At 45.8% G+C, this 24,877-nt stretch overlaps 1 pseudogene; it reads right to left on the reverse strand.

Annotated features, from left to right (window-relative positions):
• Positions 1-161: 161 nt before the first annotated feature.
• On the reverse strand, positions 162-24,178 carry LOC117042263 (annotated as a pseudogene).
• Positions 24,179-24,877: the final 699 nt, after the last annotated feature.

Raw genomic sequence — 24,877 nt, forward strand, 5'->3', positions numbered from 1 at the left:
CAGGGCCCCTTCTTCCCTGTGCCACAACTCATGCCACCAAACACCAAAACCAGCTCACTCTCAATCCATCCTCATTCAGAAGCACAACTCCAGTCTCACACACTCCCCTTCTCTAACTTACAGTACACTAAATATTATATTATGCTTACTATTATGAAATGTTACCTTCGTTACTTTAAATACATGTCTAGACAATGTTACCTACAAACAACAAAGGCTCACATACACTGCATGCATTTAAGATTGATTTCCTGTTACTGATGTGAAGGAAAGTGTCAACTCAGAGAGAAACAGGTTCTACACTCCAAAAAGTGTTCCATAATAACCAAAGCAGATTCCACCCTCCTTCTATTTAAACCTTTTCTCTTCTTTGAGTTAATTGATGGCCTGTAGAGTATCCACTCTTACAGCTCTTACCCCTCAGAGTCTTTTCATAGTTTGTAAGACTTCCACTACAACTAAACCTCTGTCCACTTCCCTAGCACTTACAAGGTTTCTCTCTGGTGTGAGTCTGTTGATGTCTTCTAAGGTGTGGACTCTGACTGAAGCTCTTTCCACACTCCATGCATTTAAATGGTTTCTCCCCTGTGTGAGTCCGTTGATGAATTCTAAGGAGTCCACTCCGACTGAAGCTCTTTCCACACTCCATGCATTTAAATGGTTTCTCCCCTGTGTGAGTCCATTGATGAATTCTAAGGAGGTCCACTCCGACTGAAGCTCTTTCCACACTGCATGCATTTATATGGTTCTCTCCTGTGTGAGTCCGTTGATGTTTTCTAAGGTTTCCACTGTCAGTGAAGCTATTTCCACATTCCATACATTTAAATGGTTTCTCCCCTGTGTGAGTCCGTTGATGAATTCTAAGGTTTCCACTGTTAGTGAAGCTATTTCCACACTCCATACATTTAAATGGCTTCTCCCCCGTGTGAGTCCGTTGATGAATTCTAAGACTTCCGCTCTCAGTGAAGATCTTTCCACACTCCATGCATTTGAATGGTTTCTCCCCGGTGTGAGTCCGTTGATGAATTCTAAGGTATCCACTCTGACTGTAGCTCTTTCCACACTCCATACATTTAAATGGTTTCTGCCCTGTGTGAGTCCGTTGATGTTTTCTAAGGTATCCACTTTTAGTGAAGCTATTTCCACACTCCATGCATTTAAATGGTTTCTCCCCTGTGTGAGTCCGTTGATGTTCTCTAAGGTGTCCACCATCAGTGAAGCTCGTTCCACACTCCATACATTTAAATGGTTTCTCCCCTGTGTGAGTCCGTTGATGTTTTCTAAGGCCTCCACTCTGACTGAAGCTCTTTCCACACTCCATGCATTTAAATGGTTTCTGCCCTGTGTGAGTCCGTTGATGAATTCTAAGGTTTCCACTGTTAGTGAAGCTATTTCCACACTCCATACATTTAAATGGTTTCTCCCCTGTGTGAGTCCGTTGATGAATTCTAAGGTTTCCACTGTTAGTGAAGCTATTTCCACACTCCATACATTTAAATGGTTTTCTCCCCGGTGTGAGTCCGTTGATGAATTCTAAGGTCTCCACTTATAGTGAAGCTCTTTCCACACTCCATACATTTAAATGGTTTCTCCCCTGTGTGAGTCCGTTGATGAATTCTAAGGTTTCCACTGTTAGTGAAGCTCTTTCCACACTCCATACATTTAAATGGTTTCTCCCCTGTGTGAGTCCGTTGATGTTTTCTAAGGTATCCACTTTTAGTGAAGCTATTTCCACACTCCATGCATTTAAATGGTTTCTCCCCTGTGTGAGTCCGTTGATGAATTCTAAGGTCTCCACTTATATTGAAGAACTTTCCACACTCCATACATTTAAATGGTTTATCCCCTGTGTGAATCTGTTGATGAATTCTAAGGTTTCCACTCTGACTGAAACTCTTTCCACACTCCATGCATTTAAATGGTTTCTCCCCGGTGTGAGTCCGTTGATGAATTCTAAGGTCTCCACTTATAGTGAAGCTCTTTCCACACTCCATACATTTAAATGGTTTCTCTCCGGTGTGAGTCCGTTGATGAATTCTAAGGTGTCCACTCTGACTGTAGCTCTTTCCACACTCCATACATTTAAATGGTTTCTCCCCTGTGTGAGTCCGTTGATGAATTCTAAGGTGTCCACTCTGACTGTAACTCTTTCCACACTCCATACATTTAAATGGTTTCTCACCTGTGTGAGTCCGTTGATGTTTTCTTTGTGTTCCACTGTCAGGGAAGCTTTTTCCACACTCCATACTTTCAAACTGTTTATCCTCTCTCTTTTCACACTCATGTATTTAAATGGTTTCTTCGTTCTTCCCATTAGACCAGAAGGAATCCTTTTTTTTTCTAGGAGGAGAAGAAAGGAATATTACACACATCAATCAGCAGCTCCTCATATGTTAACATCTCATACATTCTCTCCTGTCCTCCATATGTTTGAATTTTTTAGGAAAGGCAAATGAAATAATGTTAAATAATTGTAATGCATCATCAGCCTTTCATAAACCTTAATTATCGTTAATGAAACAGCATTATCTCATAATACGGTTGAACTGTGGGATTTACTTTTTAGAAATTGGGTTTCTCATAGGAAAAGGAGCTGCTCTGCATCCCTGAACCTGCCCACTATTCATCAGGGTCCTAAGTTCACCATGAAGTTCTTCATCCGATGCACTATAATCCTTCAGCCTTTGGACCACATTTCATCCCCTTCAACCTCTATATCTTTATTAACCACCTGCACATTCCCTTTTGCCTCAGGACGTCCATACTGACCATTTTTGGACACCCATATATAAGTCTTGTGGTCTGTTGAAGGAGTGCTCACCCCTTTGCCAAAGCAAAGTTGCCGGAGGGAGGGAGGGACAAAGATGGGGAGGACCATGCCGGGATCGCCTGCCCCCACTGATTTCCCGAGGCTGCTGTCTTGTGTCTAGGACACTGGCAATGGGACAGCACCTTCCACTGGATGAGAGGATAGAGGGTTAAATCAGGGCTGGCCAAATGGCGCTCAGCTCACTCCCCTCCTTGCCCCTCTCTGCATCTGCTGCCTCAGTCTCCCTCACGGTGGAGCAGGCCCTGAGAACAGCCTTCTCTCTGCCCCCAAAATATAGGAAACATGACAAAGAAGGCCCTGGAGTGCCACCATGGAACATAACACCAACAGGAACAAGAACAAGAACAAAAATAGGTTGTAGGTCACTTTGGGCTGCCCTGGGCAAGAGAAAGAGACTAATACATTGAATAAAGGAATAAAAATAACAATTGTAGTAATAATTACACAGGCTGGGGTGGGGAGGCAACCATAACAATCTTCCCAATCCCTTAAATCACACCGATCACTGCCAGATCTTAGAATTTATTTCGAAGCTGCAGCCTTTTGCTGGCTAAAGGATTGGTTCAAGTTAGAAAATTCTGATGTTTTGGACTTGGAAGGACACAACAATGTATTTGGTTGGCATGCTTATCTTTGGTATGATATAGTTAAGGCTCACCAAGCTTTTAAATCTCACATTATTAGGAATGCACTGTATCAGGTTTGGATCCGGAATAAAGACTTGCTAGAGAGAAAAACTCCCAGATGGATATCACCAGTTGAGGCTAAGGCCTATAAGAGACCTAACATGCCTGCAAATTGGCCGAAATATGCTGATATATTAGAACAAGAAGGTCAGGATTTTAAATTGAAAAGTTATGAAGAATTGGAAGAGAAAGTATCTGACTGGTTGCAATATTACCAGATAAATGAAGTTTTAAAGTTGGATGAGAAACAAGGCTTTCAGTCAGAGAAATCCAAGTTGGGAACGGAGCTAATAGAACCAAGTATTAAAAACCTTTCCAGAATGTACAATTTGTTGCTAGAGTGGCATACGAAAGATGAAATGGTTAAATCGGTTATGATTGATTGGGCAAAAGATGTTGGACATAACAGAATGTTGGAAGATTGGGAGAGATTGTGGAAGGAGGGTACTAAATTTGCTGCATGTAATGTGTTAAAGGAAAACATGATGAAAATGATTTATAGATGGTATTAAACTCCAGTTAAGTTAGCTAAGATGTATCATGGTTTGTGTAATAAATGCTGGAAGTGTAAGCAAGTGGAAGGTACCTTCTTTCATATATGGTGGACGTGCCCAAAGGCAAAGGACTTATGGGAGAGTCATAGAATCATAAAGTTGGAAGAGACCACAAGGGCCATCTAGTCCAACCCCCTGCCAAGCAGGAAACACCTTCAAAGCATTCCTGACAGATGGCTGTCAAGCCTCCGCTTAAAGACCTCCAAAGAAAGAGACTCCACCACACTCTTTGGTAGCAAATTCCACTGCCGAACAGCTCTCACTGTCAGGAAGTTCTTCCTAATGTTTTGGTGGAATCTTCTTTCTTATAGTTTGAATCCATTGCCCCGTGTCCGCTTCTCTGAAGGAGCAGAAAACAATCTTTCACCCTTCTCTGTATGACATCCTTTGATATATTTGAACATGGCTATCATATCACCCCTTAACCTTCTCTTCTCCTGGCCACTTATTGGGCTTAAAATAATGGAAGCCTCACGTAGAGACCAGGGTGCCAAGAGGGGTGTTTGTAGGAAATCGATTAAATCATTTGCAGGTGGGCTGGCCATGTCCTGTTGGGTAATAGGCCCGCCCTTGTATGAGGTCCTCGGCTTCCCCCCCCCCCCCCGGCCTATCTGCTTTTTGCAACCATCAGGCCTAGCATCAGTATGGGCGGCACCTATCCTGGAGCATAGTGGTGTACAGATCAAGCTGGTAAATACCCTTGTAATGTAGATATGCCATTTTCTTGTAAGGTTTTTTAATTTTAAAATCTTTGCAATGAAATGAGCGGATCTAAAATTGATAACCATACACCTCATAAAAGACCATGAGGTGTCCACATTTGGGCCACATTTCATCTTCGAACTCTATATGTTTATTAACCAGCTGCACAGTGCCTTTGGCCTCATGACGTCCGTACTGACCATTTTTGGAGACCCATATATAAATCTTGTGGTCAGTTGAAGGAGTGCTCACCCATTTGCCAAGCAAAGTTGCCGGAGGGAGGGAGGGAGGAAGATGGGGAGGACCATGCCAGGATCGCCTGCCCCACTGACTTCCGGAGGCTGCTGTCTTGTGTCTAGGACTCTGGCAATGGGACAGCACCTTCCCCTGGATGAGAGGATAGAGGGTTAAACCAGGGCTGGCCAAATGGCACTCAGCTCAGTCCCCTCTGTGGTGTTTCAGCTTAAAAACCACAGACAAGGAAGTTGAACCAGCAAACGACCTGTATGAGAGAAGATGGGGAAGAGAGAGAAGCTTCCTCCCCCTCTCTCATACAGGTACCTGAGGGCTAAACCAGGGCTGGCCAAATGAGACTCACCTCAGTCCCCTCCTTGCCCCTCTCTGCATCTGCTGCCTGACTCTCCCTCACGGTGGAGCAGGCCCTGAGAACAGCCTTCTCTCTGCCCCCAAAATACAGGAAACAGGACAAAGAAGGCCTTGGAGTGTCACTGTGGAACATAACAACAACAAGAACAACAACAACAACAGGTTTGATGTCACTTTGGGCTCCATTGGGCAAGAGAAAGAGACTAATAGATTGATTAATTGATTGGTTAAATAAATAAATAAAAAAAATAACAATTGTAGTAATAATTACACAGGCTGGGGGGGGGGAGGGAACCCACCTATTTCCATAACAATCTTCCCAATTCCTTAAATCCCACAGATTTAAGAGATCTGATATAGTGGCAATAATGGTGGAATGGAGAGAAGGAGTTGGGCGCAGGTATCTCTCGGCAGGAACCTTTTCGATGCTTCTCCACAGAAACACAGGCATGTGGGTGAGACTGTAGTTGCCTCCAAGGGCGGAAATAATAAAGTGGGCTCCCTCCCCTCTTTCCCCCCCAATGGTTGGACTCGGTATAACCCCCCTCCAGCCCCAGCGCCCCATGCAGCAGCTGATCTGGGACTTCTGGCAGGGCAAGGACTGGGATTCAGATAATGGGTGAATCGGGCCTCCTGTTCAGGGGTCTCTCCCTGGTCGACTTGAAGTCATGGCAGATTCCTGGGCAGGAGGGAGAAGTCAAGGTAGGCAGCCCCCAAGTCTCTCCCTCTTTCTCCAAGATGGCTTCAATCCCTCCCCCAGGGATGCTTCCCTCCCTCCCTCCGCCCCCCACCTTCCTCTGCCCTCCTCCCTCCACCCCTGAGTCTCCCCTTTGCCCCCCTGGGCGGCTCACCCTTCTTGCCAAATCTCTCCCCATGGCGCCCCCTCTCCCTCCGGAGGGGCCTCCCCAGATGAGCAGGGAGGGGGGAGAGGAGGGAGACGGGGGGGTCCCAATCCAGCCCCTCTCGCCCCCTTTAACCCTTCCATGGCCTCCCTCTCTCCCTTTCCACACACAAAGGGGACCCACCAAGGCCCAACGCGGCGCCCCAGGGATTCCTGCCAGGGGGGAGCCGGGACTGGCAGAGGGGCGCGGAACTGGGGCCTGGGTTCAAGTCTCAGCCCGTTTCATTCCCGCAAAGGCGCCCAAGGGGGGGCAGGGCAGCCGAGCACCTCTTGACTCTCCAGCGGAAGGGGCTCTGCAAAGTCCCCCCCCCCGCTCGCTCTTCCATTCCTCTGGGGGGGGAGGGGCTCCTTCATCCCAGCAGCGCCTGAATCAGCCCCTCCCCCCTCGACTGACCCACAGAAAGAAGGGGGAGGGGGAACACTCCCCTACTTTCCTCTCATTCCCCCCCCCCCATCGCCCCAAATCCTGCCCTCCCTTCCCAGCTGCCCTGTATGGAGATTCAGGGGGAAGAAAAGCGCATCCTTCTCTCTCTCCCCCCCCCCCAATATATAGATATATTTTGTACCTTTTTGTTCTCCTCCTCCTCCTCCACCTCCTCTGCAGTCCTGCTCCTTTTCCGGGAATGTGGATGGAGGCCCCTCCCCCCCAATCCCCCTTCCTGCCTCTCTAGGAAGCGGAGCTCACTGACCCAGGGGGAGAAATGAGTGACGCCCCCCCCCAACCTCCCAAAAAGTCCTTTGGGCCACGAAGGTTACCTTCCCCCCTTCCCCTCTTTCAATCCTTTGCTGGTGTTACAGGGATTTTGAGCATGACTGGGGAGGGGGGTTGCCCCTCCATTCACACACACACGTGTCTCCTCCAAGCACCCCATAACCTCGTTCTGTCCAGGGAGGAAATGGCTCCCAAGGGGGCAGCCCGGATCCCTGAAGCGGGAGCCCCATCTCTGGCACCCTGACACCCGAGGGCCACATCAAGGCCAAAGGGGGTGAGAAACAGGGCCATGGGTGGGTGTGAGGTGGGGGTCGAGGGAAGGGTGGGGGCAAGCCCGGATGCCCAGGGGGCTGCAGCACCCAGACCCTCCCCATGGGTGACGCAGGCATGACGTCATTGCAGGGGTGCTGCTGGTATCTCTGAAAAAGTCTTCTGTATCTGAAGGCACACAAAAGCTTAGACCAAGAAGAACAAACTTACTTGGTCCCTAAGGTGCTACTGGACATGTTTTTATATTTCTATATATACCGTATATATTTCGACTGCATCAAAGCAACACGGCTACCTACCTGGATTTGTAAAACTGATTAAAGTGGGAGCCATCCTGCAGGGTCTCCATCCTCATTTTCGGAAGAGAAGAGGCCTGGAGAGGAGGAGGAAGAGGGGCCACTGAATTGGGAGGTTTGGGGAGTTAAGTTTTGTATTATGAAGTAAAAAGTTTTGTATTAAGAAGTAAAATTTTGTTATTTTGATGTTAAATGATATAAGACTTTAGAGATGGAAATTATGAATTTAAGTGAGGGAATTGTTAAGACAGATAGAAAGTTACTAAAGTAAATTAGAATTGAAAGCAGAGGAGAGAACGGGGGAAGTCCCCCTAATTAGATTGAAATAAGATTACAATTAAACTAATGAAGTATTGGTGTGTTCTGGTGTAGGTGTTAGGTATGTATGTAGGTATGTATTTTCTTTCTTTTATTTTTGTTTTTCTTTTGTGTTGTATTTGTTGTTTTTTATGATGTGTTGTATCTGTTTATGTTTGTTGTGGAAAACCAATAAACTTTTGTTAAAAAAAAAAGAATATAGCAAAAACCTATAAATACTTCCTAAGGGGACACTAAATATTACAATATTTATTCAAATAAATTTTAAATTTCTCCCAGTCTTCCTCGACCGTCTCTTCTCCCAGATTGCGGAGTCTTCCAGTCAGTTTGGCAAATTCCATAAAGTCCATCATCTTCATTTGCCATTCATTTATTGTTGGTAATTCTTGGCTCTTCCAGTTCTCAGAAAGTAGTAGCATCACAGCCTTTGTGGCATACAAAAAGAATGATAAGTCTCTCTTGGGTATTTCTTCTCCAACTATTCTCAATAAAAAAGGCTTCTGGTTTCTGAATAAAAGTGTCTTTCAGCACTTTTTTCATCTCATTATAAATCTTTCCCCAGAAGTCCTTTCTCCTGGGGCACGTCCACCACATGTGGTAGAAGGTCCCTTCTCTTTCTTTGCATTTCCAATATTTGTTATCAATGTACAATACATTTTTGCAAGTTTTACATCACCTTCATTATATTTTCTCTTAAAGGGGTACATGCAGTAAACGTTCGCCCAGTCTGTCACTACTGATTTCACTTGTTCATCCTTCGTATGCCATTCCAACAATTGATTATACATTTTGGAAAGGTTTTTTTTTATCTTTGTACCCAACAATTCTGTTTCCAATTCGGATTTTTCTAATTGGAAACCAAAGTTTTTATTATCAATTTTAAACACTTCATTGATTTCATGATATTGCAACCAACCACTTACCTGGTGAATTGTCTTTAAGTTGTTCATACAACTTCAATATAAATTTATTATCAACTTCCATTAAAAGATCACTATATTTCAACCACTTAGTTTCCATATTTAGCCTTTTATGGGCTTTGGCCTCTAAAAGTGAAATTCACCTAGGTGTTTTAATTTCTAATAGATCTTTGTATCTCATCCAAGATTACACGAGTTTTTAAAAGTTCCCACAACACATTTCTGTGTCATCAAAACATCAGAGATCCCTGTTCAGGAGCAGGGCGGGTATCTCTCAGATGTGGAGGCTTCACGCTGAGATCCCCGCCTCCACTCCTGCTTGCACGCAAGTAGGAGCAGGAGCAGGCAGCTCTTCTGAGGAGCACCTGGCTGCCTTCAAGTGGTGCAGGGGCTCTCAGATGCACCTTCCCCAACCCCAGCAACTATTCAGCCTGGCTGCCTTCAGGGGGTTGCAGGGGATCTGATGCAGAGGTGGGGGCTCCCTTAAATTTCTCCGTTGAGGGGAGCGCAGCCTCAAAACCTGCAATGCAAAGTGTGATGGAGCCTGCACCTCCCCAGCTCAGCAGCCACGATCCAGCTCCGGTTCCCATGCAAGCAGCAACGCAGCCTAGCAGAGTAGCCCAATCCCATTCCTCCATGCCTGCAAGCAAGAGCATGGTGGGGTGGGGTGGGGGCGACATCCCTTGGCTGCCTGCGTACCGCCCAGCACGCCTTCCCTGAAAAGGAAAACGGAAGTATGGCACTCAGAACGGAAGTTATACTCAAAACAGGGCACGCTCAGCTTCCAAAGAAAGTTGCAAAACCAGAACACTCATTTCTGGTTTTGAAGTGTTCAGATTCCAAGTAGTTTGAGAACTAAGCTGTTCAAAAACTGAGGTATTTATTTTTCCCAATGTGAACTGTATTTATTTCCCCCGCAGTGGTGATTTTCTTGAGTCAAAATGAGAACACCCCCTAAACGAAAAAGCTCTGATTACAGGTGGGTAGCCGTGTTGGTCTGCCATAGTCAAAACAAAATCGAAAATTCTTTCTAGTAGCACCTTAGAGACCAACTGAGTTTGTTCCTGGTATGAGCTTTCGTGTGCATGCACACGAAAGCTCATACCAGGAACAAACTCAGTTGGTCTCTAAGGTGCTACTAGAAAGAATTTTCGATTTTGTTTTGAAAAAGCTCTGAGTTATACCATAACATTACATATCAATGGGGAAATGATTTCATGAAGAATGTGATGCAATAACTTTTATGAATTATTATTCATTCATTAGTCATAAAGAAGAAAAGTGAAACAACCAGAAAAATAATAGATACACACTTTAAATTGCTGCGTTGGCACTTTGCGATAAATAAGTGGGTTTTGCGTTGCAGTTTGGGTCCTCGGTCTCTACAAGGTTCGCCATCACTGCCCTCGGATCATGTCCAGTTGCCAAGGAGGAGGGGGGCTTTCCACCCTCAGGGCCCAGAGTGGCTCCTGCTGGTGGATTTGGTGGAAGTTGATGTAACGGACCAACCCTGTGCCTGGGTGTGAGCAGGTGCCCGGCACTCGAAGAGTTAACACCCACTCTAGATGACTGGCAGCACAATCGCAGAGGCGGGTCTTTTCCACCTTTTAAAAGGGGAGAATTGCAGTTGGGGCGGTTGTTGTGGGTTGTGGGTCAGGGAGTGAGGATGAGAGGGAGAGAGGGTTGGAGGTTAGGCTAAGGTAAGGAAAGGAAAACTTTTAATCCTGTTTAAAGTTGTATCCAAGCTTATGTACCTAATTGAAGAACATTGTAACCGCATTCTACCTTAACTTCCAAGATATATATATAAGTTACCTCAATAAACATATTTTTGTTGTTCAACGTTCGTGGACTCTGGCAGTGCGTCAGTACCTCTAGAGGTGTGGTTGAGGGGAAAAGCACTAGAGGTTTCCTGAGAGAAAGGGGATGGGTGGCTTATTTTCCTAACACACAGAGGACTGGGCAGGGAAGCCAAAGGTGCCACGCAGTTGCCAGAAAGGAATGGGCAAGCTGCAGCAGTTTGGGAACCTAGGGCGGGAGAATCCCAAGGTGGCAGGAGTTTCACTTTAAGAACGTGGAGAACTGAGGTACCCCTAGGAGATCTCTCATAATATCATTTTGGGGATTCATTTTAGTCGTCGGTGAACCCTAGGGAGAGACACAGTCAGGGGAAACTTTTTACACGTTGTGAGGACTCTTGGTGGGAGACTAAAGGGCACGTCAACGTTACAGTTGACCCTTAGCCCTCTTGGTTGGGGACCTGCCCGGACCTCCTTCCACACATTATACTCATTCAATCAATGGAATTTATTCGACCTTCAGTCAGAAAACAAATATTATCCATACAAAAATTAAAACGTCTAAAACATCCGGAGAAGCGTGACACTTAGACCTGCAACGAAAAGTAGATTATACATTTAGACCCGTATCAACACAGTCAATTTTAGCCTTACGGCGCTTAAAGGCCAGAAGAAGAAATTTGGCCACCACGAAGGCTGTTGTTCCAGTAAACTTGTTCAGCAAAAACATGTTTTTCTCTGTCTACTGAGCTAAGTTGACATACGAGTGGAGCTACAAGTTTTTGTCTAAGATCTGCATAAAATGGACAGATCATTATACTCATCCATACCGTTTCTCCCGTGTCCTTTTGGGGACAGCGTTCTACACACACTGGCGTCCCGGTCCGTCCCCCCACCCCCGATCATTGCTTTCAGATGCTCCGTAAGGGGCCCTTCTTCCCTGTGCCCCCTTCCCTCCTCATGAAAGACGTGCAGCTGGGAACAGAGCCTTTCCTCGTTATGCCACTAAATACCCCTTTTATTTCTCCTGCCACCAAATATATCTGTACACAAAATATCTATAAATCAAAAGGTGAGGGTTTGAAAATTACCTTGGAATTGAAAGTAGGTGCTTTCAGTCTTTCTGTGTCTTCATGGTTCCATTATTGCAATTATAACAGCAACACCCCCAGTCTCAGCTCCCTCCACGAAACACCAAAACCAGCTCACTCTCAGTCCATCCTCATTCAGAAGCAGCACTCCAGTCTCACACACTCCCCTTCTCTATCTAACAGTACACCAAATATTATATTATGCTTACTATTATGAAATGTTACCTTCGTTACTTTAAATACATGTCTAGACAATGTTACCTACAAACAACGAAAGCTCACATAGGATGCATGCATTTAAGATTGATTTCCTGTTATTGATGTGAAGGAAAGTGTCAACTCAGAGAGAAACAGGTTTTACACTCCAAAAAGTGTTCCAAATAACCAAGGCAGATTCCACCCTCCTTCTATTTAAACCTTTTCTCTACTTTGAGATAATTGATGGCCTGTAGAGTATCCACTCTTACAGCTCTTACCCCTCAGAGGCTTTTCATGGTTTGTAAGACTTCCACTACAACTAAACCTCTGTCCACTTCCCTAGCACTTACAAGGTTTCTCTCTGGTGTGAGTCTGTTGATGTCTTCTAAGCTGTCCACTCTGACTGAAGCTCTTTCCACACTCCATGCATTTAAATGGTTTCTCCCCTGTGTGAGTCCGTTGATGAATTCTAAGGAATCCACTCCGACTGAAGCTTTTCCCACACTCCATGCATTTAAATGGTTTCTCCCCTGTGTGAGTCCGTTGATGAATTCTAAGGTCTCCACTCTTAGTGAAGCTCTTTCCACACTCCATACATTGAAAGGGTTTCTCCCCTGTGTGAGTCCGTTGATGAATTCTAAAGTCTCCACTCTGACTGTAGCTCTTTCCACACTCCATACATTTAAATGGTTTCTCCCCTGTGTGAATCCGTTGATGAATTCTAAGGTTTCCACTGTTAGTGAAGCTATTTCCACACTCCATACATTTAAATGGTTTCTCCCCTATGTGAGTCCATTGATGTTCTCTAAGGTGTCCACTATCAGTGAAGCTCGTTCCACACTCCATGCATTTAAATGGTTTCTCCCCTGTGTGAGTCCGTTGATGTTTTCTAAGGTGTCCACTTATAGTGAAGCTCTTTCCACACTCCAAACATTTAAATGGTTTCTCCCCTGTGTGAGTCCGTTGATGAATTCTAAGGTCTCCACTCTTAGTGAAGCTCTTTCCACACTCCATACATTTAAATGGTTTCTCCCCTGTGTGAGTCCGTTGATGAATTCTAAGGTCTCCACTGTTAGTGAAGCTCTTTCCACACTCCATACATTTAAATGGTTTCTCCCCTGTGTGAGTCCGTTGATGAATTCTAAGGTTTCCACTCCAACTGTAGCTCTTTCCACACTCCATGCATTTAAATGGTTTCTCCCCGGTGTGAGTCAGTTCATGAATTCTAAGGTCTCCACTCCAATTATAGCTCTTTCCACACTCCATACATTGAAATGGTTTCTCCCCTGTGTGAGTCAATTGATGAATTCTAAGGTTTCCACTCCAACTGTAGCTCTTTCCACACTCCATACATTTAAATGGTTTCTCCCCTGTGTGAGTCCGTTGATGAATTCTAAGGTTTCCACTCCAACTGTAGCTCTTTCCACACTCCATGCATTTAAATGGTTTCTCCCCTGTGTGAGTCCGTTCATGAATTCTAAGGCTTCCACTCCAACTGTAGCTCTTTCCACACTCCATACATTGAAATGGTTTCTCCCTTGTGTGAGTCCGTTGATGATTTCTAAGTTGTCCACTCCATCTGTAGCTCTTTCCACACTCCATACATTTAAATGGTTTCTCCCCTGTGTGAATCCGTTGATGAATTCTAAGGTTTCCACTTTTAGTGAAGCTATTTCCACACTCCATACATTTAAATGGTTTCTCCCCGGTGTGAGTCCGTTGATGAATTCTAAGGTATCCACTCTGACTGTAGCTCTTTCCACACTCCATGCATTTAAATGGTTTCTCCCCTGTGTGAGTCCGTTGATGTTTTCTAAGGTCTCCACTTCTGGTGAAGCTCTTTCCACATTCCATGCATTTAAATGGTTTCTCCCCTGTGTGAGTCCGTTGATGAATTCTAAGGCTTCCACTGTTAGTGAAGCTCTTTCCACACTCCATGCATTTAAATGGTTTCTCCCCTGTGTGAGTCCGTTGATGTCTTCTAAGATTTCCACTCTCACTGAAGCTCTTTCCACACTCCACACATTGAAAGGGTTTCTCCCCTGTGTGAGTCCGTTGATGAATTCTAAGGTTTCCACTCTGAGTGTAGCTCTTTCCACATTCCATGCATTTAAATGGTTTCTCCCCCGTGTGAGTCCGTTGATGGATTCTAAGTTTTCCACTATTGATGAAGCTCTTTCCACACACCATACAGTTAAATGGTTTCTCCCCTGTGTGAGTCCGTTGATGTATTCTAACTTTTCCAAGCTCAGAGAAGCTGTCAGGGAAGCATTTTCCACACTCCATACTTTCAAACTGTTTATCCTCTCTCTTTTCACACTCATGTATTTAAATGGTTTATTCGTTCTTCCCATTAGACATGGCCCACCAGAAGGAATCCTATTTGTTTTCTAGGAGGAGAAGAAAGGAATATTACATCAATCAGCATCTCCTCCTATTTTAACATCGCATACATTCACTCCTGTCCTCCATATGTTTGAATTTTTTAGGAAAGGCACTTGAAATAATGTTGAATAATGGGGAGGACCATGCCGGGATCACCTGCCCCACTGATTTCCCGAGGCTGCTGTCTTGTGTCTAAGACACTGGCAATGGAACAGCACCTTCCACTGGATGACAGGATGGAGGGTTAAATCAGGGCTGGCCAAATGGCTCTCAGATCAGTCCCCTCCTTGCTCCTCTCTGCATCTGCTGCCTCAGTCTCCCTCACGGTGGAGCAGGCCCTGAGAACAGCCTTCTCTCTGCCCCCAAAATATAGGAAACATGACAAAGAAGGCCCTGGAGTGCCACCGTGGAACATAACACCAACAGGAATAAGAATAAGAACAAGAACAAAAATAGGTTGTAGGTCACTTTGGGCTGCCCTGGGCAAGAGAAAGAGACTAATAGATTGAATAGACTAATAAAAATAACAATTGTAGTAATAATTATGCAGGCTGGGGTGGGGAGGCAACCATTACAATCTTCCCAATCCCTTAAATCACACCGATCACTGCCAGATGTTAGAATTTATTTCGAAGCTGCAGCCTTTTGCTGGCTAAAGGATTGGTTCAAGTTAGAAAATTCTGATGTTTTGGACTTGGAAGGACACAACAATGTATTTGGTTGGCATGCTTTTCTTTGGTATGATAAAGTTAAGGCTCACAAAGCTTTTAAATCTCACATTATTAGGAATGCACTGTATCAGGTGTGGATCCAGAATAAAGACTTGCTAGAGAGAAAAACTCCCAGATGGATATCACCAGTTGAGGCTAAGGCCTATAAGAGACCTAACATGCCTGCAAATTGGCCGAAATATGCTGATATATTAGAACAAGAAGCTCAGGAATTTAAATTGATAAGTTATGAACAATTGAAAGAGAAAGTATCTGACTGGTTGCAATATTACCAGATAAATGAAGTTTTAAAGTTGGATAAGAAACAAGGCTTTCAGTCAGAGAAATCCAAGTTGGAAATGGAGCTAATAGAACCAAATGTTAAAAACCTTTCCAGAATGTACAATTTGTTGCTAGAGTGGCATACGAAAGATGAAATGGTTAAATCGGTTATGATTGATTGGGCAAAAGATGTTGGACATAACATAATGTTGGAAGATTGGGAGAGATTGTGGAAGGAGGGTACTAAGTTTACTGCATGTAATGTGTTAAAGGAAAACATGATGAAAATGATTTATAGATGGTATTTAACTCCAGTTAAGTTAGCTAGGATGTATCATGGTTTGTGTAATAAATGCTGGAAGTGTAAGCAAGTGGAAGGTACCTTCTTTCATATGTGGTGGACGTGCCCAAAGGTAAAGGACTTATGGGAGAATCACAGAATCATAAACTTGGAAGAGACCACAAAGGGCCATCTAGTCCAACCCGCTGCCAAGCAGGAAACACCATCAAAGCATTCCTGGCAGATGGCTGTCAAGCCTCCGCTTAAAGACCTCCAAAGAAGGAGACTCCACCACACTCCTTGGCAGCAAATTCCACTGTCGAACAGCTCTTACTGTCAGGAAGTTCTTCCTAATGTTTAGGTGGAATCTTCTTTCTTGTAGTTTGAATCCATTGCCCCGTGTCCGCTTCTCTGGAGCAGCAGAAAGCAACCTTTCACCCTCCTCTAGATGACAACCTTTTATATATTTGAACATGGCTATCATATCACCCCTTAACCTTCTCTTCTCCAGGCTACGTATTGGGCTTAAAATAATGGAAGCCTCACGTAGAGACCAGGGTGCCAAGAGGGGTGTTTGTAGGAAATCGATTAAATCATTTGCAGGCGGGCTGGCCATGTCCTGTTGGGTAATAGGTCCGCCCTTGTATGAGGTCCTCGGCTCCCCCCCCCCCGTCTATCTGCTTTTTGCAACGATCAAGCCTAGCATCAGTATGGGCCGCACCTATCCTGGAGCATAGTAGTGTACAGATCAAGTTGGTAAATACCCTTGTAGATATGCCATTTTCTTGTAATGTTTTTTAATTTTAAAATCTTTGCAATGAAATGAGCGGATCTAAAATTGATAACCATACACCTCACAAAAGACCATGAGGTGTCCACATTTGGGCCACATTTCATCCCCTTCGACCTCTATATGTTTATTAACCAGCTGCACAGTGCCTTTGGCCTCATGACGTCCGTACTGACCATTTTTGGAGACCCATATATAAATCTTGTGGTCAGTTGAAGGAGTGCTCTGCCCTTTGCCAAGCTGGAGGGAGGAAGATGGGGAGGACCATGCCGGGATCGCCTGCCCCACTGACTTCCGGAGGCTGCTGTCTTGTGTCTAGGACTCTGGCAATGGGACAGCACCTTCCACTGGATGAGAGGACAGAGGGCTAAACCAGGGCTGGCCAAATGGCGCTCAGCTCAGTCCCCTCCTTGCCCCTCTCTGCATCCGCTGCCTCAGTCTCCCTCACGGTGGAGCAGGCCCTGAGAACAGCCTTCTCTCTGCCCCCGAAATATAGGAAACATGACAAAGAAGGCCTTGGAGTGTCACCGTGGAACATAACAACAAGAACAATAAAAATAGGTTGTAAGCCACTTTGGGCTGCCCTGGGCAAGAGAAAGAGACTAATAGATTGATTGATTGATTGGTTAAATAAATAAATAAATAAAACGATTGTAGTAATAATTACACAGGCTGGGGGGGGGGAGGGAATCCACCTATTTCCATAACAATCTTCCCAATCGCTTAAACTCCACAGATTCAAGAGATCTGATATAGTGGCAATAATGGAAACCAGGTGGAATGGAGAGAAGGAGTTGGGCGCAGGTATCTCTGGGCAGGAACACTTTCAATGCTTCTCCACAAAAACACAGGCACGTGGGTGAGACTGTAGTTGCTAAGACAGAAGCCTCAAAGGGCGGAAATAATAAAGTGGGCTCCCTCCCTTTCCTCTTCCCCCCCCCCAATGCTTGGACTCCCTATAACCCCCTCCAGCCCCAGCATCCGATGCAGCAGCTGATCTGGGACTTCTGGCAGGGCAAGGACTGAGATCCAGATAATGGGTGGATCGGGCCTCCTGTTCAGGGGTCTCTCCCTGGTCGACTGGAAGTCAAGGCAGGCAGCCCCCAAGTCTCTCCCTCTTTCTCCAAGATGGCTTCCCTTTTCCCCCCAGGGATGCTTCCCTCCCTCCCTCCCTCCGCCCCCCAACTTCCTCTGCCCTCCACCCCTGAGTCTCCCCTTTGCCCCCCTGGCAGGCTCACCCTTCTTGCCAAATCTCTCCCAATGGATCCCCCCCTCTCCCTCCGGAGGGGCCTCCCCAGGTGAGCAGGGAGGGGGGAGAGGAGGGAGACGGGGGGGGGGGTCCCAATCCAGCCCCTCTCGCCCCCTTTAACCCTTCCATGGACTCCCTCTCTTCGATTCTCCGCACAAGGCACAACTCGGCGCCCCAGGGATCCCTGCAAGGGGGAACCCGGGACTCGGAACTGGAACCTGGGTTCAAGTTCCAGCCCTTCCACAGAAAGAAGGGGAGGGGGGAGCACTCCCCTATTTCCTTTCATTCCCCCCCCATCGCCCCAAATCCTGCCCTCCCTTCCCAGCTGCCCTGTATGCAGATTCAGGGGGAAGAAAAGCGCATCCTCCTCTCCCCCCCCCCCCAATATATAGATATATTTTGCACCTCTTTGTCCTCCTCCTCCTCCTCTGCAGTCCTGCTCCTCTTCCGGGAATGTGGATGGAGGCCCCTCCCCCTCCAACCCCCCCCTCCTGCCTCTCTAGGAAGCGGAGCTCACTGACCCAGGGGGAGGAATGAGTGACGCCCCCCCCAACCTCCCAAACCAGCTCCATTATCCTGTTTCTTTCCCGAGAAGGTCCCGAGTTCGATCCCCGGAGGCGGCAGGGAAAGAGACCCCCCCCCAACCTCCCAAAAAGTCCTTTGTGCCACGAAGGTTACCTTCCCCCCTTCCCCTCTTCCAATCCTTTGCTGGTGTTACAGGGATTTTGAGAAGGACTGGGGAGGGGGGGGTTGCCCCTCCATTCACACACACACGTGTCTCCTCCGAGCACCACAGAACCATAGCTGTCAAATTTCGGATTGGAAAATAAGGGATCAGCAGCCTCACCTGTGACAGTCACCTGGCAGTGGTGGGCGGGGCCAGAAGCCAAAGTGGGCGGAGCAGCTAGAAGGCGGCGTCCGCGCTCCTCCCCCCCACCCAGCGCACTCCAAACGGGCTCAAGAAAGCCCACGATCCGAGAACCGTGTTCAGAGCCAAAATATTATATATTTTATATATTCCGATGGGAAAAGATGCCGAGGCTCCACTGCTGATGAAGTGCGCCCTGGGCTTACCTGCTGCGCCATCTCCTCGCAGGGGATCCTGGCTCCTGCGCCGGGTTGCTGCTGCTTGATCTCCTCGGGACCCTGCCCCGGGAACAGCGCGCCTTCCCGGCCGCCCAGCACGGGCTTCAGCTGCGCGAAGACGGGTTCCTCGGGCCCCAGGCGGGCGCTGATGCTCAGCCGGGATCCCTGGAGCGGGAGCCCCATCTCTGGCACCCTGACACCCGAGGGCCAGATCAAGGCCAAAGGGGGTGAGAAACAGGGCCGAGGTGGGGGTCGAGGGAAGGGTGGGGGCAAGCCCGGATGCCCAGGGGGCTGCAGCAACCAGACCCTCCCCACGGGTGATGCAGGCATGACGTCATTGCAGGGGGGCTGTGGGTATCTTTGAAAAAGTCTTCTGTATCTGAAGGCACACAAAAGCTTATAAACAAGAACAAACTTAGTTGGTCCCTAAGGTGCTACTGGACATGTTTTTATATTTCTATATATACAGTATATATTTCGACTGCATCAGAGCAACACGGCTACCTACCTGGATTTGTAAAACTGATTAAAGTGGAAGCCATCCTGCAGGGTCTCCATCCTCATTTTCGGAAGAGAAGAGGCCTGGAGAGGAGGAGGAGGAAGAGGGGCCACTGAATTGGGAGGTTTGGGGAGGGAGAGAAGAGGGTGCTTCTCCTCCCCTCCCATCTACAAATGGGGCAGATGGGGGGGCTGGGGAGTGAGAGGAAGGTAGAGAAAGGAGGGCTCCCCTCCCCACTCCTTCTGGGGATCAGAAGAGTGGGAGAAGGGCTGATGGGGGGGGGGACGGACTCCTCCCAATGTTTGCCTTGTAAAATCCTCTTTGAAGCTGCCTGAGAGGAGCCAGAGAAGAGGGCTCCCACCCCCCAAAAAAGCAGCCTTACTGGGACACTGAGCAGTCACCTGGGGACAACTATCCTCTCCCCACCACAGACACAGCCTCCCCAACACTCTTTTATAGCTGGACTCTGAGACTTCTGTCTTTTTGGGGGGGAATGGGGTTCGGCTTTGACAGCTCCCCAATTCCCTCCAGGTGAAAACAACAATTCACTGGAGTCTATCCTTGCAGGTGCTGCATTGATCATAAAACGTGAGACCGCAGCCAAGCAATGAGGAAGCAAATCAGTGGCCAGAAGGCCTGATCATTTATTGGTTGCAACAAACATCTTAATCTCCAAAGAGAGCAAAAGAGGAAATGCCCAGAACAAAGATTACAGGAGATTTTGTATTTTTTAAAAAATAATTTTTATTACTTTTGTAAGATTTTAAGAAAAAGATAACAAAAATGATACATATATGAAAGAGAAAAGAGAAAAACAAGAAAGGGAGAAAATAACAAAGTTTTCTTACATATGCATAACTTTTCCTTTACATTATTGGGTGACTTCCCTCAGTCCCCCCCTCCATCTGAATTTCCTTTCCATAATATTCTCTAGCAGTTTGTATAAACTAACCTCTTCACCAATATACTTCTAAAACATATAATTAACCTATTTCATAAGAATATAGCAAAAACCTATCAATACTTCCTACGGGGACACTAAATATTACAATATTTATTCAAATAAATTTTAAATTTCTTCCAGTGTTCCTCCACCGTCTCTTCTCCCAGATTGCGGAGTCTTCCAGTCCGTTTGGCAAATTCCATAAAGTCCGTCATCTTCATTTGCCATTCGTCTATTGTTCGTAATTCTGGGCTCTTCCAGTTCTTAGAAAGTAGTAGCATCGCAGCTTTTGTGGCATACACAAAGAATGCTAAGTCTCTTTTGGGTATTTCTTCTCCAACTATTCCCAATAAAAAAGGCTTCTGGTTTCTGAATAAAAGTGTCTTTCACCACTTTTTTATCTCATTATAAATCTTTTCCCAGAAGTCCTTTCTCCTGGGGCACGCCCACCACATGTGGTAGAAGGTCCCTTCTCTTTCTTTGCATTTCCCATATATGTTATCAATGTACGATACATTTTTGCAAGTTTTACATCATCTTCATTATATTTTCAGATCCCCGCCTCCACTCCTGCTTGCACGCAAGTAGGAGCAGAGCAGGCAGCTCTTCTGAGGAGCACCTGGCTGCCTTCAAGTGGTGCAGGGGCTCTCAGATGCACCTTCCCCAACCCCAGCAACTATTCAGCCTGGCTGCCTTCAGGGGGTTGCAAGGGAACTGATGCAGAGGTGGGGGCTCCCTTAAATTTCTCCGTTGAGGGGAGCGCAGCCTCAAAACCTGCAATGCAAAGTGTGATGGAGCCTGCACCTCCCCAGGTCAGCAGCCACGATCCACCTCCGGTTCCTGTGCAAGGAGCAACGCAGCCTAGCAGAGTAGCCCAATCCCACTCCTCCATGCCTGCAAGCAAGAGCATGGTGGGGTGGGGTGGGGGCGACATCCCTTGGCTGCCTGCGTACCGCCCAGCACGCCTTCCGTGAAAAGGAAAACGGAAGTATGGCACTCAGAACGGAAGTTATACTCAGAACAGGGCACGCTCAGCTTCCAAAGAAAGTTCCAAACCAGAGCACTCATTTCTGGTTTTGAAGTGTTCAGATTCCAAGTAGTTTGAGAACTAAGCTGTTCAAAAACTGAGGTATTTATTTTTCCCAATTTGAACTGTATTTATTTCCCCCGTATTTATTTATTTATTTATATTTATTTAGAGTTTGGGTCCTCGGTCTCTACAAGGTTCGCCATCACTGCCCTCGGATCATGTCCAGTTGCCAAGGAGGAGGGAGGCTTTCCACCCTCAGGGCCCAGAGTGGCTCCTGCTGGTGGATTTGGTGGAAGTTGACCCTTAGCCCTCTCGGTTGGGGACCTGCCCGGACATCCTTCCACACATTATACTCATTCAATCAATAGAATTTATTCGACCTTCAGTCAGAAAACAAATATTATCCATACAAAAATTAAAACGTCTAAAACATCCGGAGAAGCGTGACACTTAGACCTACAACGAAAAGTAGATTATACATTTAGACCCGTATCAATACAGTCAATTTTAGCCTTACGACGCTTAAAGGCCAGAAGAAGAAATTTGGCCACCACGAAGGTTGTTGTTCCAGTAAACTTGTTCAGCAAAAACAAAACATGTCTTTCTCTGTTTACTGAGCTAAGTTGGCATAGGAGTGGAGCTGTAAGTTTTTGTCTAAGGTCTGCATAAAATGGGCAGATCATTATACTCATCCATACTGTTTCTCCCGTGTCCTTTTGGGGACAGCGTTCTACACACACTGGCGTCCCTGCCCGTCCCCCCACCCCCGATCATTGTTTTCAGGTGCTCCGTAAGGGCCCCTTCTTCCCTGTGCCCCAACTCCCGCCACCAAACACCAAACCCAGCTCACTCTCAGTCCATCCTCATTCAGAAGCAGCACTCCAGTCTCACACACTCCCCTTCTCTATCTAACAGTACACTAAATATTATAAAAACAAAATCGAAAATTCTTTCCAGTAGCACCTTAGAGACCAACTGAGTTTGTTCCTCGTATGAGCTTTCGTGTGCATGCACACTTCTTCAGATACACTGAAACAGAAGTCACCAGATCCTTAAATATAGTGAGGGAGTGGGGAGGGGTATTGCTCAGAAGGGTGGTGGGAATGGGTGATCAGCTGATAGGTATGGAAAACCTGTTGACGACTCTTAAGGGCTGTAATTAGTCTTGCAGGGAAAGGCAAGGCGTGAGATGGCTAAAGATAGCTTTGTTATGTATAATGAGATAAGAATCCAATGTCTTTGTTCAGACCAGGTCTCTCCGTGGTTTTAAGTTTGGTGATTAGTTGTAATTCAGCCACTTCTCTTTCCAGTCTATTTCTGAAATTCCTTTGTATTAAGACAGCTACTTTGAGATCTTTTATAGAATGTCCTGGGAGATTGAAGTGTTCTCCTACTGGTTTCTCTGTCTTGTGATTCCTGATATCAGATTTATGTCCATTTATCCTTTGGCGTAGGGTTTGGCCTGTTTGTCCAATATAGAGAGCTGAAGGGCACTGTTGGCATTTGATTGCATACATAATGTTGGAAGATGAGCAACTAAATAGTCCTGAGATGGTATGTTTGATATTATATTATGCTTACTATTATGAAATGTTACCTTCGTTACTTTAAATACATGTCTAGACAATGTGACCTTCAAACAACGAAAGCTCACATACGCTGCATGCATATAAGATTGATTTCCTGTTACTGATGTGAAGGAAAGTGTTAACTCAGAGAGAAACAGGTTCTACACTCCAAAAAGTGTTCCAAAATAACCAAAGCAGATTCCACCCTCCTTCTATTTAAACCTTTTCTCTACTTTGAGATAATTGATGGCCTGTAGAGTATCCACTCTTACAGCTCTTACCCCTCAGAGGATTTTCATGGTTTGTAAGACTTCCACTACAACTAAACCTCTGTCCACTTCCCTAGCACTTACAAGGTTTCTCTCTTGTGTGAACATGTAGATGTTTTTTAAGGTTTCCACTCTGCCTAAAGCTCTTTCCACACTCCAGGCATTTAAATGGCTTCTCCCCTGTGTGAGTCCGTTTATGAATTCTAAGGTTTCCACTGCTAGTGAAGCTCTTTCCACACTCCATACATTTAAATGGTTTCTCCCCGGTGTGAGTCCTTTGATGTTCTCTTAGGTGTCCACTCTGACTATAGCTCTTTCCACACTCCATACATTTAAATGGTTTCTCCCCGGTGTGAGTCCTTTGATGAATTCTAAGGTGTCCACGATGACTATAGCTCTTTCCACATTCCATACATTTAAATGGTTTCTCCCCTGTGTGAGTCCGTTGATGAATTCTAAGACTTCCGCTCTCAGTGAAGCTATTTCCACACTCCATACATTTAAATGGTTTCTCTCCTGTGTGAGTCCGTTGATGGGTTCTAAGCTTTCCACTCTGACTGTAGCTCTTTCCACACTCCATACATTTAAATAGTTTCTCCCCTGTGTGAGTCCGTTGATGACTTCTAAGGTGTCCATTCTGACTGAAGCTTTCCCCACACTCCATACATTTAAATGGTTTCTCCCCCGTGTGAGTCCGTTGATGAATTCTAAGGTGTCCATTCTTACTGAAGCTTTTCCCACACTCCATACATTTAAATGGTTTCTCCCCCGTGTGAGTCCGTTGATGAACTCTAAGTATTCCACTGTCAGTGAAACTCTTTCCACACTCCTTACATTTAAATGGTTTCTCCCCCGTGTGAGTCCGTTGATGAATTCTAAGTGTTCCACTGTCAGTGAAACTCTTTCCACACTCCATGCATTTAAATGGTTTCTCCCCCGTGTGAGTCCGTTGATGTTTTCTAAGTGTTCCACTTGCACTGAAGCTCTTTCCGCACTCCATGCATTTAAATGGTTTCTCACCCTTGTGAGTCCGTTGATGTTTTCTAAGTATTCCACTTGCACTGAAGCTCTTTCCACACTCCATGCATTTACATGGTTTCTCCCCCGTGTGAGTCCGTTGATGAATTCTAAGTATTCCACTGTCAGTGAAACTCTTTCCACACTCCATGCATTTAAATGGTTTCTCCCCCGTGTGAGTCCGTTGATGAATTCTAAGTGTTCCACTGACAGTGAAGCTCTTTCCACACTCCATGCATTTAAATGGTTTCTCCTCTCTCTTTTCACACTCCATGCATTTAAACTATTTCTTCGTTATTCCCATTGAACATGGCCCCACAGAGTTCTGAGTGCCTTCTCCATTGTCCGCTTTGGAGGGCGAAGGGGTAGAAAATCCTATTTGTTTGCTAGGAACAGAAGAAAGGATTATTACACACATCAATTAGCACTTACACTTACATCTCGTACATTATCTCCTGTCCTCCATATGTTCCAAGTTTTTAGGAAATGCAAATGAAATAATGTCAAATAATGGTAATGCATCATCAGCCTTTCATAACTCATAATCATTGCTAATGAAGCAGCATTATCTCAGAACATCCTCTGCACTATACTCCTCCACCCTTTGGACCACATTTCATACCCTTCGACCTCTAGATGTTTATTAACCACCTGCACAGTCCCTTTGACCTCAGGGGGTCCATACTGACCATTTTGGGAGACTCATATATAAGTCTAGTGACAAGGCTCGGTGCTTGTGGTCAGCTGAAGGAGTGCTCAGGTAGGAGAATATTCTTTGGTTGGACCTCCATCTCTCAGTCTTGCATTATTGAATGGAGAGAGCCTGAGATGCAGAAGGAAAGCAGCTGGAGCATGACTGCTGGGAAGGCCAGATTAAAACGCCCAC

This window comes from Lacerta agilis, chromosome 2, assembly GCF_009819535.1.
Source record: "Lacerta agilis isolate rLacAgi1 chromosome 2, rLacAgi1.pri, whole genome shotgun sequence".
In the NCBI taxonomy this organism is placed as follows: Eukaryota; Metazoa; Chordata; class Lepidosauria; order Squamata; family Lacertidae; genus Lacerta; species Lacerta agilis.